The sequence below is a fragment of the Lygodium microphyllum genome, chromosome 6, assembly GCF_053477565.2.
Source record: "Lygodium microphyllum isolate KBCC chromosome 6, Lygodium_microphyllum_v1.1.10, whole genome shotgun sequence".
Taxonomy (NCBI): domain Eukaryota; kingdom Viridiplantae; phylum Streptophyta; class Polypodiopsida; order Schizaeales; family Lygodiaceae; genus Lygodium; species Lygodium microphyllum.
The window spans coordinates 20,134,237-20,147,943 of record NC_141140.1 but is presented as its reverse complement, the minus strand read 5'-3'; positions in this window follow the sequence as shown (position 1 = coordinate 20,147,943).

Below are 13,707 nucleotides of genomic sequence, written 5' to 3'. Positions count from 1 at the left end.
TGATTTGATTCCCTATTCGGACAATGGCATCGTAGATATCCTAGAGCATGTACTGCCTAAACAAAAGAGAAGGGTGGTCACCTTACACATACACTTATTAAAGTGAGATCCTACTAGTTGTACTCACATAATAGTTATACAAGATAGGACATGATAGTCTATTGAGGAGATGCATATGCAAGCATGATTTTGAAGAAGTATTGCAAGACACACATGGAGGAATAACTAGAGGCCACTTTAGTGTGACTACCATGGCTCAAAGGGTGCTGCAATTACAACTTTGGTGGCCAATCCTATTCAAGGATGTAGCATAATTTGTTAAGTACTATGATGATTGCCAATGCATAAAGATACTCATTGAGAAGGGGAAAAATGAAGCTAGTGCTCATCCTAGCTTGTTAACCCTTTGAACAATAGGGAATTGACTTCATGGGACTAATTAGCCTTGGTACGCAATATTCTTAGGCATGATACATGTCATAGTCACACAACATACTATATGATGAAGTGGCCTAAGGCTAGAGAAACACAAAAGAACAATTTTAGAATGATGGTCAAGTTCCTATGGGAACGGGTGTCATGTCCCAATTTGGATGCTTAACAGGAATAGTAAGCAATGGACAATACAATGACCCACTTTATTATAGAATACCTACTGTCCACATTCCTAATTATCCACTGAGAATCAACCCCATATTACCCTTCAGCAAATGACAAAGTAGAGTCAATCAATAAGACTCTAATCAATGTATAAATCAAAACAATTTTTGGCTCATGAACCATCTCGAACAACAAATTCATGGCAACTCTATGGGCATACCAAATTGCTTGCAAGATAGCTACAAGTCAACCCTTATTTAGTTTAACCTATGGCACTAACACCTATATGCCTATGGAATTCTTAAATTCCAATCTATGCATTGTAGTATATGAATGCAAAGAAGGGAGCAAAGCATGGGCTAAATGTCTCACTGAGTTATAATGGCTAATAGAAACTAGGATCCTAACCATTTATGCACTCATTGTAGAGAAAGCCTGCAGGAAGCCTTGGTTCAACAAATGCATCCAACAATGAACATTTGATCAAGGGGACTTCGTTCTCCTTTACTCATTTATGGGACTAAAGAGAAATAAAAGTTCAAATGGCTGAGGCCATATTGAGTTTGTGCTATTAGTCAAAACAAACATGTAGAGGTAGATGACAAAAAAATGTAGAGGTAGTTACCCTTGAGAGGCAAGCGATTAGCCACTTCAATGGGAGCCACATTAAGAAGTATTATCCCCCAAGGCGCTCAAAACATGAACACCCCCTAGGACGACCCACTAAAACTTTAGCTAACTATAATACCCAATAGGCTCCTACAGGTACTCAAAACATAAACAACCTCTAGGACCCAATGAAACTCTACTTGACTGCAACATGCAATAGGTTCCTACAACACCTTGCCGTATCACTTCTAGAATGAAGTAGCCTAATAAATACTTGTACTAGTTGAGATCCCAAACTTCATCCATAGAGAGGCCAAGCCTACTCATTATTGAGAAAATGTAGACTTATATTAAAAACAAAAATCAAAAGTGTCCCAATGTTCTTCTAAACAAGGGAGTCAAACCCATGATCCCTCACAATGCATGCTCTTAGATTTTAAATGAGATTGTCCCCTTTGAATGCCAACCCACTCCTAACTAGCATAACCAAGGCATGATTGCCTAGCTAGACTAAGCTTGTCTCCTTTTGGAAGATCGTGTAGGACATTAGGGGAGTTTTGAGGTCTCAAAAATGCCTTTTAGGATGTAGGGAGAGAGAGAGAGAGAGAGAGAGAGAGAGCACTCTAGACCAATGAGAGCAAAGCCTCCGTAACGGAAGTTTTATTTTTGAAAATACAAAAAACGATTTTATATATAGACATGGCTATAATATACTACGAATTTTTATTATGAATATCTATCTTTATCATCTAGTAATTGTGATTATGATATCCTTTTATATTAACGACATAGGATCTCTGTCACTTTGTATTAATGACATATCTAAGATTGTATGATAATGATAATTGAAATTGAATTCAAATTACCAAAAAACTTAGTGCATCTTTTTTTCCTCCCTTGTTTTGTTGTTCTTGTTCCTTTCCTTCCTTGGTGGTTGCTTATTTCTCTCTCTTCCCTCTCTTTGCCATGGATATAGAAATTCAACCTTCAACAAAGCTTTGAAATCACATCCATATTTGCATTTAATTTATTCCAAAAAGATGGAAGATGGATTCCTACCATTATTAGCAAAGGTAGTTGGATTATCATGCAACACACAAGACAAAGGGAAACACAGAGATGTGAGAGCTCTTTCATCTCTACTTGGAAGGGTAGGATCAAAGATTTCAAACTTGGAGCAAACAAGAAAAGCGTAAAAGAGATTTTGGAAAAAATGTATTTATGCAAAAAGAGTTGCATTTGGAACCTGCAGCTTCAAGTCTTCCATTGCATAGACCAAACTATAAGTATTTGATTCTCAATGCTCCTCTTTGATTAAACTTGGTATTAGGTTTTATTATGACAAGTTTTGTTTTTATTTATAGATGTCTATCCTTCTAATCTTGAAGAATGGTAGTCCCGTCAAGTCTATTATTGATATTTTTTATGTTATGCATGTTTTGATTGGAGAAAAAATGTACAAAGGCAGGAGAAAAAGTAAAGAATGGAATATTTTTTAATGACCATTCCTATATTATCCCTATGCATAATAGCCAACGGGGAGCAATATCCCCACTTCCTTTGCTTGATTTTACAAGCCCCTTGAGTGGTCTTTACCAAGTCTAGTCACTAGTGAGAGCTATAGTTGTAGAATCTTTTCTAGGATATAGAAAACATTGAAACCTATTGCTTTTTCAATGTTGAGATACAAAGATCAAAGGCCATGTTGTTAGCCAAGAGTCTTGCATATGATCATCTCCTACAATTTGTTGATGAGGGGTGGAATACAAGGATAGAAGGCAAGATAACTTGTAAGGTAGATCAAGACTTTGTTGCTTGCAAATACATGCTTGCTACTCAAAATTCCATCCTTAGCTTTTATTATAGTAGATGGCATTATTTCAACAATAGTCTAGTTGCTTTGGATAAAAAACTTGATGATTATAACAAAGATCTTATAGTGAACATTGATCTTTGGCTCAATGATGATATTATTACAATACTAAAGATTAGATCATCATGTACATTATAGCAAGTGAGGTTGGATTTAAAGAATGAAGATATTGAATTGCCATATTCATTTGCATTCCAACTTAACAACAAACATGTAATTTGTACATCAAGTCATATATAGTATATATATATTTGATTCCACTTCTGGAATGATAAACATCTATGCTAATTTTTTTGCAGATATCAAAGAGAAGAGTGAGAACGATACAGTGCAAGGACGTTGGGAAAAAAAATCTCTTTACTTTCAATATAAATACAAGCTCAAATATTGTAGCAAATTTGTATTTTTTTCTTCATGATTTATATACATGAGGTTGTACAAGACAATACACAAAGGCTATTTCTTTTTGTGAGGAATACACTTTTTAGGAGTTCTTTTTCCCTTCTTTGATGCTTTGGTTACCTTAGGTGTTGATGGCCCCTCCTTCTCTACTTCCACACTCTCTAACTTCTCCTCTATTCCCCCTTGATTTGTGGTCTCCTTGTTCTCCTTATATACAATCCAAACATGCTCAATGTTATAACAATCATTGGAAAATTGTCACACATTTGAAAGAAATGAATGTTAGTTCAATGTTATTTTGCAATGCACTCTCTTTTGAGTGAACCAATATCTTAAAATTAAATATATTCTACATTACCTCGATAAATTTGATATCATTAAGATAAATAAACTTGACCAATCTTCTAGCATTTACAATTACCCTCCAACCACAAGAATGACTATCATCTTGATGAGGGTTCTAAAAATAATAACACAAAGCAAAATTAAACAACTTATTTATGGTAGTTTATAGAATCAAGTATCTTGATGTATTTGATAAAATTTTTACCACAACTTGTCTATACTCCATTTGTGTAAGTAGATCATAAGGCATATGAGACTTTTTTGTAGAACTTCAATTAATATTTTTGCAACTCTATATCACAAATAAATAAAATTTAGAGTTTCTTACAACAAATAAATGTTCAAATGATTAAGGAGCCTTGGAAAAATTCAACTTATATCTTAATATTTTTACATGATCTAAAAATAATCCTAGGCAAATAATTATTTAAAATAAACTCTTTTGAAAGTAGAAGAAATACCAAACAACTTACTTTTTATGGTATGGAATCATAACAAACTCCAAGGTATCAAAATCAATTCTACTAATCCAATGGTTAAATGCATTTTCTTCAAGCCCACTTAGTTTCATGTAGTGGAAGATTGAAGGATTAAGAATCTTAACCTTTTGCTATGTATCAAAAGGGAGTTCATGCATCATATACCTAGTAAAAGTAGTAAAATAGTGACTATATGGAAAAAAATTATTGATTAAAGAATATCATTCATATAGATATGTTATGCCTCAATCCAGCAAAGGATGGTGTCACTTACTTCTCTCCTCTTATCCTTAGGGATCTGCACACATTCTAAGTCCAAAAAAATAATATCATTTCTATTGTCTCTGTCAAAGCAAGAAGCAATATATACTAAAACCTATTAGGTTGACCCTCTCAAGCATGTCAAAAAGCTCATCCTATAGAAATCCTAGTGTCTCTACTTCTTCTTCTTTTTAACTTTCTTCCTCTTATGCTCCCTCCATTCCTCTGCTTGTTCCTCTATAGCCTTTTCCTCCTTCTCATGCTATCTTGTATGTCTCTCATGTGTGACATCCTCCAATTTAGGACATGTGTCCTCCTTTTTCTTCCTATATGGTGGCACGTTAAGAATATTATATGTATTCTCATTTGTAAGGGGAACTGGCTCCAATATCTTGAAGAATCTATATCTCAATCTTCGAAGGATAATCATATCCTTATCCATAAGTGTAACTTTATGTGCATGGGCAGCACAAATATATACATCTTGGAAAATTCCACTCTTTAGAATGGCAACTTAGGAACTGCATTGTCAAAAGCTTGCACTGCCTTTCTAATTTTCCTAAGACATCTTACACATTGTGAAAACTCCTTTTATGCTTCTTTGGTGGCTTAGATGGCTTGATCTTCTTAGTAATGTTCCTAGGATCAACCTTATGCTTCCTTGTAGTAGGCTTAGTTCTAGTCATACATCAACAAAACAAATTGCAACAACATGAAAAGAAAACCACTTATCAACCAATAGCTGAACACAAAATGCATGACATGCGAAAACTGCCAAGTTAAACAATGAACCCTATCACTAAATTCGTGTTTCACATGACAGAGCCCAAACTAACCACCAATGTGATTTTTTTTTTCCATAAAAGACAATGACCTAGAAGAAAACGTATGATACACAAAAAAAGACACGTGCAACAACTAACCCCACTACTTGATTCGTGTTTCCACATGACAGGAGTTGAAAGAAAACGTGCGAAATGCGAGTCTGTTACAATGGAATTGAAAAGCAAGCAACAAATGTTGGGGTGTCATAAGACATTGGAATGGAATACATATGAATTATATTGCCATGAAGAAAATGGATGAAATGTGATTCTAGGTTAATGAATGAGAAGTAGGCAACTTGTTTCGTGTTTTATACAACATTTAATTCGAGAATGTAGATTCATGTAAACAAGTCTACCTGATTATTGAAGACTTTTTCTTTGGAGTATGAATTTCTTCCAAATGAGGTTGTTAATCTTACCAGATTACTCATGTTGTATTTCAATAGCCTCTCGTATTCCAAATGAGATTGTTCTACAATGGAAAGATAAAAATGATTCTTTTTCTGGGGGGCCTGGTTTAAACCTTGAGATAGCATTGTAATTATGGCACTTGATAGAACGTGGACTCATTAATCACTTTTTCTAGGCCTAAGAAGAGTTCTCACAATGCTAAAAGTAGCTTCAAAAATAGCAAAAAAGTTAGCATCTTGTTTTGGGGTGAGAGACATCCTTTTCAACACAAATTTTGAGAGAAATAGCTCTATTATTAAATGTTTTTTTTGGGATTATTTTAAAAGCAACATCTTGCAACCATCAACCATTTTCACTCATAATCTCTTGTGCTCTATCCAAGGAAAAAACAAAAATATACAACCAAATCAAACACTATAAGTAGATCAAATAACTTGTTTTCACTTTCATAACAAATAGGATACAATTTTATTTATATTTGCATGCCATTTTGTCGATGCTTTTTGTATTTTATCCCATCAGTAGGAGTATCAAAGTGCTTGTGAATATGTTACATGAAATGCAAACTTAGTAACATTGTTGATCCTTGGAGCTTATAAAATCTTCTTTCTTATATCCAAAATCTAGATGCTGGCAAAAAGATTGATTTTGATTACTGTGATTGTGTAACATCGAAGATTTTTGTTTGCTAAACTATTGTCGTGTGAAACACAAATTTGGTTGTGTTGCTATCTTGTGCTTGCTACTGAACTCGCATTTCATACGTTAAGGTTTTTGTTTCTAGCATACAATTGAGTTATTTAATTTTGTTTGCTACTTAGGGGTATGGTTTCATAATTTTTGTTTTTGTAGTGTTTAGGGATGTCAAAGAGAACTTTCCCTTAATGGAACGGAAGAAGATGAGCTTAAGGATAATTGTGATGATAGGCTTTTTGATTTTCTGCAGAAGACATGAAACTCATCCAAATTTATGTCCATTAGGGAGATGCTCAATATTCCTTCTAATTTTCAAGGATTATTGAGAGATCTTGATGAGAAGCTTAAGGAGTACAGAGAATTCTATTACAAACATGCAGTTTCTCTAAATTGAAAATGTTGTCCATTTTAATAATGTGATCCAAGCAACCAATGCTCCCAAGTCAACTTTGATCATCGCGTACTATCTTATTGATGAAGAGTATAGAAGGCATGAAACAAATTGTTTTTTCCATAGGGAACATCACACATTGCCTTTTGATGCACAAAGACATATGTTTCTCCAATATACATAGGATTTCCCTTTAGAGAAAGGGTAAGAGAGCAAGGGTGAAGATGCTACATATATGGATAATGAGGTTGAAGAGTAAGTATTAAAGGTAAATGACTTTAATATTTTTCATCATTTGACAATGAAAACTTTTTATTTCTTATGCAGATTGAAATTGAAGATATTGATAACTTTCTTGGAAGAGCCAAGGGCTCTAGGCCACTGAATCTTGGAAAATTTCAAGGACTTGGACACTATATTGAAAGTTTAAATAATCAAATTGTTGCAATTTATCACAACACATTCTCAAACTCTCTAAGTCTGCCAATGATGGCTTTAAAATCTATTTGCAAAGTCATTGTATTTGAAGTTTTCAATAGAGAAGTTGAGAAGATAATTTTGGTAGAGAAGGAAGAAGCTAGAAGGGTTTTTGATTGCATGCCCGATTACAGTGGATCTAGAGCTGGATACTTTGGAATCCTTAGCTACTATTTACTCTCCCATGTGGGAGATGTAAAATATTTGAAGCTTCTCCTAGGCTATAAAGAAAGCAACATTTTTTGAAATGTAGAGGTCTTATTGAGCGGGATGAATTCCTCTACAATGTAGAGGTCCTATGAGTAGGATGAATCCAAACATTCCTCTACAATAGAGACAAACTACAAGATCCTAAAGAATCAAGGGTTTCTTGAAACCCATCTTTTTCCTTCTCTTTGTTTAGTTTGTATCCATTCTGAAACCTCTACTTTGCACAAGAGTTTTAATATCCCTCTTTCATTTTCTGTGTAACTATTTGTATGGTTTTTGCCAAAGATGATGTATTGCATGATGTGGTTATATCTTTAAGCTTGAATTAATGCCAATTTTTTTTGTAAAACCATTGAAAGACCCCTAGTAAATTGTTTCCTTTGAATCTTTCTTCTTCATGTCTTGCATGCCTCAAGTATTTTGTTCATGCTTGATAATGTGATTTTTCCATGCCTTGGATTGACCAGATAAATAGAATTCCATACTATTTGATAAAATATGGAGCATGGTTGTATAAAATATGCTACATAATTAAAAACCAAAGAGATTTAGTTAAAAATATTATATGAGTTAGACAATGAAGAAACATATCAACTTCTTGACATCAAAACTTCCATCACATTGCCATTGACTCTTTGTCTAATAGTCTTCACCACATATCGCCTTGGAAGTAAACAAATTCATATCTGACCATGTTTCATATTTGATTGTATTAGCTAGAAAATATGTGTGTATGCATCCCGACTAAGACCAATACTATCCAAAGTCTTCTACACCAGCTCAGAATCCAAAGAATGATGCCTAATAAAAGAATCTAAGCATTGTCTCTTTACTCTCAAGAATATCCTTTGGCATTGTTGAGAGCAAGAGGTGATAATAAAATTGAAGAAGAGACCTAAAAAAGATCAACATCATAACTCAGATACTATTAAAAGCAAAGTTATATTTAACATTTCTTAAGTAAAAAGATATATCTTACCACTTGGATTCTTTTACTGCAACCACCTCCTCCTCATTTGCGATACTCAATATTCTTGAGAGATCTTTGTCAACTTCAAATGCCTTAACTAGTTTGTTTTCTTTGATATGCTTTGATGCATTTCTCCAATGAATAATTCTTCTATTGATAATCTTGTAATTTTTGCAATAACTTATCTCTATGTATTGTTAATAAGTGATTCTCCAAGTTTAAGAACATCCTTCTATGCAATAAGATTAAATGTATAGCCCAAAAATCCATTATAACCATCACCAATAAACTGCATTAGTGAAGAGCTACTATAAAAAGGAGGAGTACTATTTTTATAGAATCTTTGGGGTATAACCTTCCATCCAAACCAAAAATCAAGATTTTTTTCCCTTCAAATCGAAACACATGTTTCATAGACTCTGAAACAATGTTTTGTTTTGTTATTTTTCTGATTAGTTCATACTCACATTCTAGCTCAACATGAAGGTGATAGAGAGCTCTTTTATTAATGCTACAAGGATCATTGGATGATTGATCCATAACTAAATATGTGATTTGCAACTCTAAATAAGAATATTGTGTAAATTCAAAAAATTCAAAGAATGAGTAACCAACAAGGAGAAGAATAAGGAAAAAAGAGAATGAGGATGGAGAGAGATAATGAGACATCAACAAAATTCAAATTGAATATTAGATTTCACTTTTATCAAGACAAGGTAGGATCCTTATTAAATTAGTCATCATCATCTTTATATTGACCTACATTTTTAGGTTTGATGCAAGCCACAAGAATATTATGATAATGAATTTTTAACAATATTAGATATGTTTATTTATCAAAATATAATTTTTGAAAAACCCCAAAATATTTTTTTCTTAAAATATTTTCTCTCTCTAGGATCTCTTATAGGGCATTTTCAAGACCTCAAATCTTTACAAGCTACCTTTTTGGCCCTTCAATTTGGATTTCCTTACTAGGCTCTAGCACAACCTCAACTTCTATATGTATTTGCTTCCCAAATATGCCATGACACTAACCTAACCATAAATAGATACACTTGCCCTTTGTACATACACAATAAAACCTCATCATGTCACGATTAGTGATTACTACAATAGAACGTAAGTTCCTTGTTATATTTAATACATACAATATATCTGATACAATTGTTTAGTGACTCCATCACATGATAGAAAGAAAATAGTACATAAGCCTTTTGCTCAACATTTTGCACCATTTCCCACACCAACCATAATCTCATCTCTTACTAGTCGTAGTGAGGAATACCGATCTTTATGACTAGTCATGTGCCAAGTGGCACCACTCTCAATTATCCAATGATCATCTGCTTTTGAAGAGTGAACTATTTTCACACAAATCTCTTTAAGAGCAATCCAAAATTCAAGCTCTACTACTTGAACATTGTTAGTAATGGATGCTTTCTTGATTGGTCTAATGGATCTGACCATGTTGTTCTTCCATTTGTGAATTTCTATCTACATTCACTATCAATCCATCTTTTTCTTCTTCTTATCTTTTGAAGTAGATGAAGATGGATAAAAAAGTCCTTTCCTTTGTCTTTCTTTGTACTTGCAGAGAAGGCTGCATTCTCACTCTACAACTATTGCCTCACCTTTTATAGTAGTCCTTTCTCTTGCAAGATTGAACAAAAGTCTTCAAGTTTGAGTAGAGAAACTCTAACCTAGATATTCAAAGAAACAACTAGACTATCAAATTAAGGAGGTGGCATGCAAAGGTATCTTCATGCAAGATCTTTAGTTGGAATAGGGATTCCAATAGCTACCATCTCATCTCTCAAGTCGACTTGAGTGATGAACTTTTCAGCAGACTTAGTCTCAAACATATTCTCAAGAGCTAGCTGATTTTCGAGAGCCAAATGATTTTGAACATTTTTCTTCCTTGTCTCATTTCTTGTTTCATACTAGGCTTTGAGAATTGCCCATATTTTTGCTACAATATGCACATGTTGTATCAATGTCATTACACTAAGCACAATTTGACACAAGGTGTCTACATCACTTTTACTCTACATCATCACTTCATTTGGGTTGGCTAAATTTTCATCTATGGCTTGTCCTTCTATAGTATCCCATAGGCTCTAAGTGCTTAAGCTAGCCTTCATATTAAGCTTCCACAATGTGTAGTTTGTGCCATCAAGCTTTCCTTCACTCCCTCATGCAAGAAGTCGAGAACATGAGAAGGTAGGTTTATAGTAGGTTTTTCCATCTCTCCATATCTTGGAAATATCTCACAAGTTTGCTTTCCTGAGCCTGTGCTATGATACCATGTAAGAAAACATCACAATAGAATACATGAAATTTATAGGCAAGTGATGGATTGAGAATATGGAGAATAAAAAACTTTGATTATTTGAAGATGATTACAATAGATAGATAATGCTTCCATGTTTTGTGCTTTCGTTAGGAAGCTTTGATAACACATGGGAAATAGATAAGAGTCAGGACTGTATATATAGAAAAGCATGGTTATAGCAACTAAAACAAGCCACAAACTAATACACTAAATAGAGCGCATTGCATGCATGCTTTTCGAGCATACAACCAAAATTGACCCACCAAACGTATATTTGATAGGTCCATAAATTGACACAATATTTATCATAACATCCATTTAGTTCAAGGGGGATGAGTCCCCCTAAACACATCCATGAAGAGAGGCTCTCCTTGCCTTTGTACATCTCCCCAACAAGGCTAGTGAAAAAAGCCGGCTCATGATAGGGCCTCCAAATAAGGACCTAATGTAGTGATGGCTCTACACATGTATGTAGTTCAAAATATGCCAACCTTTGCAATGGTTTTTCTCTAGCTATGTAGCTAATCTCGACCACCATTTGGTCTTGAAACTAGGACTTACTAGGTGATTATGTTGCTCATAAATTGCTTATCCTTACTTAAAAATCAATGTTTCTTTACTCATTTATAATTCCAAGGTCAAATGGGATTTAAGACTAGTTTGATGAAACTTTGCAAGAAAAAGGCTAGGAAAAACAATAAGGATCGAATTGATCAATCCAGTCGAAGAAAGTATTTCATGTTGACTCATGAATTTGTTGTACCCAATATTAATATTAGTTCATATGATTATATGAGGGGCTCACAAAGATAGAGTTAGCAATTGCCTACAATGTTACATAAGGGGTGGAGCACTAATCTCCAATGGTATCACAAACAAAGGAAAATCAAGACTCATGGAGGTTAATCTCACCCCCAAACTAGTGGAGCATGCCTTGGGTGTAAAGGGGAAAAATGACAAGTACAATAGATCCAAGAAGACAACAACCGTGATGACCACCTAGGAGGACAATAAGGCTTAAATAATGATGGGTTGCTCTTCATTACCATTGTAGATGAACAAATGAGGTCACATCTTAGATCTTTCACACCATCTTCACATATATCTAGCCCAACACCTCAGCCATCAAAATCCCTAAAAGCCTAATGGAAGACTTGATGACAAGGGCCATCACTAAGCAAAATTTGAATGACCTCTAGCTTGAGTCTATAATTGAATTAATCACTAAGGCCCAACACATCTTAAAGAAACCATCAACCATCAAGAAAACAATCTAGCACCAATAATAAAGTAGGAACTATAGTGTATGCTTCCACCCTAACCAAACTCATAATCACCACTATAGATCCCTAGTAGGTGTAAACATTGGCCTTATTGCCTTAGCCATGGTTGAGCCATGACAAGCCAATGAAGAAAACACAATTAGAGTGATGGTATGATTTTGGATGGTTTGAATATCTTTTGTAACATCATTGTGGTTTTTGATTGGTTTACAATGATATGATATACTCCTTGACAACTATTTGGTTCTGTTTGCCTCTATAGACATGGTTTTCCTTTTGTTTGAGGTTATGAAATTATGGATGAATGAGATTTGGTAGGATTTGAGATTATGGATGAATGAGATTTGGTAGGATTTGAGATTCATTTGGATTGTTTTTGGTTGATTGATGTAGAAATTTGTTGACTTTGTGGGAGTTATTTCCTTTGGTTTACTAGGTGGTGTTTACTGTATTTTGTTTACTTATTTACTATCTATTAGCTTTATATGCATTTGTAGCCTTTTATATGTGTCTAAGTAAATTTTGTTGGATGGGGTACTAGCTTGGGGGTGTTTTGAATCCTTGAAAATAAGGAAATAGAAGCTCTTTTTAGCTAGTTCAAGCAAAGAAAGTAGCAATTAAGGACTTATGTATGCATTTGTAGCCTTTCATGTGTCTCTATCTAAATTTTGTTGAATGGGGTAGTAGCTTGGAGATGTTTTGAATCCTCGAAAACAAGGAAATAGAAGCTGTTTTTAGCTAGTTCAAGCAAATAAAGTAGCAACTAAAGACTTAAGTTGAAGACTTGAAGTGATAATGATAGTAGTGCATTGTGAAAACACATTGCAAGACTTTGGTTACTCTTCATGTCAAACATATCTTTGGGAGGTGGCTCCATGACCAAGAGAAGATTATTGGCCATTATTTTGTGGTATCATTGTAAGAGAGCATGTGAAAGAGTGATTGCAAGAGAGAGAGAGAGAGAGAGAGAGAGAGAGAGAGAGAGAGAGAGAGAGAGAGAGAGAGAGCCATATTTGATATCGATACATTGTATGTTTGAGAGATTGCGAAACTGTGAGAGAAGAAGACTCAAGACTGTATTGAAGAAAATCATTATAATTCTATGAGAACATTCACATTCAATCTTAGCATGTGGATGTATTATTTTTCCTTGTTTTTTACGATAATGAAGAATATCATGTGCTTTACTAAAGATAGATCTATAAGAGAACTATTTGATGATGTTGTGTGAAGTTTTTTTTTTTGTTCAATTTCTCTTATGTGGTGAGATAAAAGGATAAGAATATACTTACTGGTGTGACAAGATAGATTTGCTCGTAGTGTTTTCCCTATTTCCTTGGTGAGCTCTATGTTTTTGGTGCATATCCAAGAAAAATTGCCATCAACAAGCACTCAACATGCTAAAAATGAAGGAAATTACATTCTTTAAAAGAAAAAAAGCAATGAAAAATAGTAAGAGCCCTATAACCAAGGAAGAATTGATGAGATTTATATCAAAATGAATATTTTATAAAAGATTCACTTTTCAATGGAGAAAA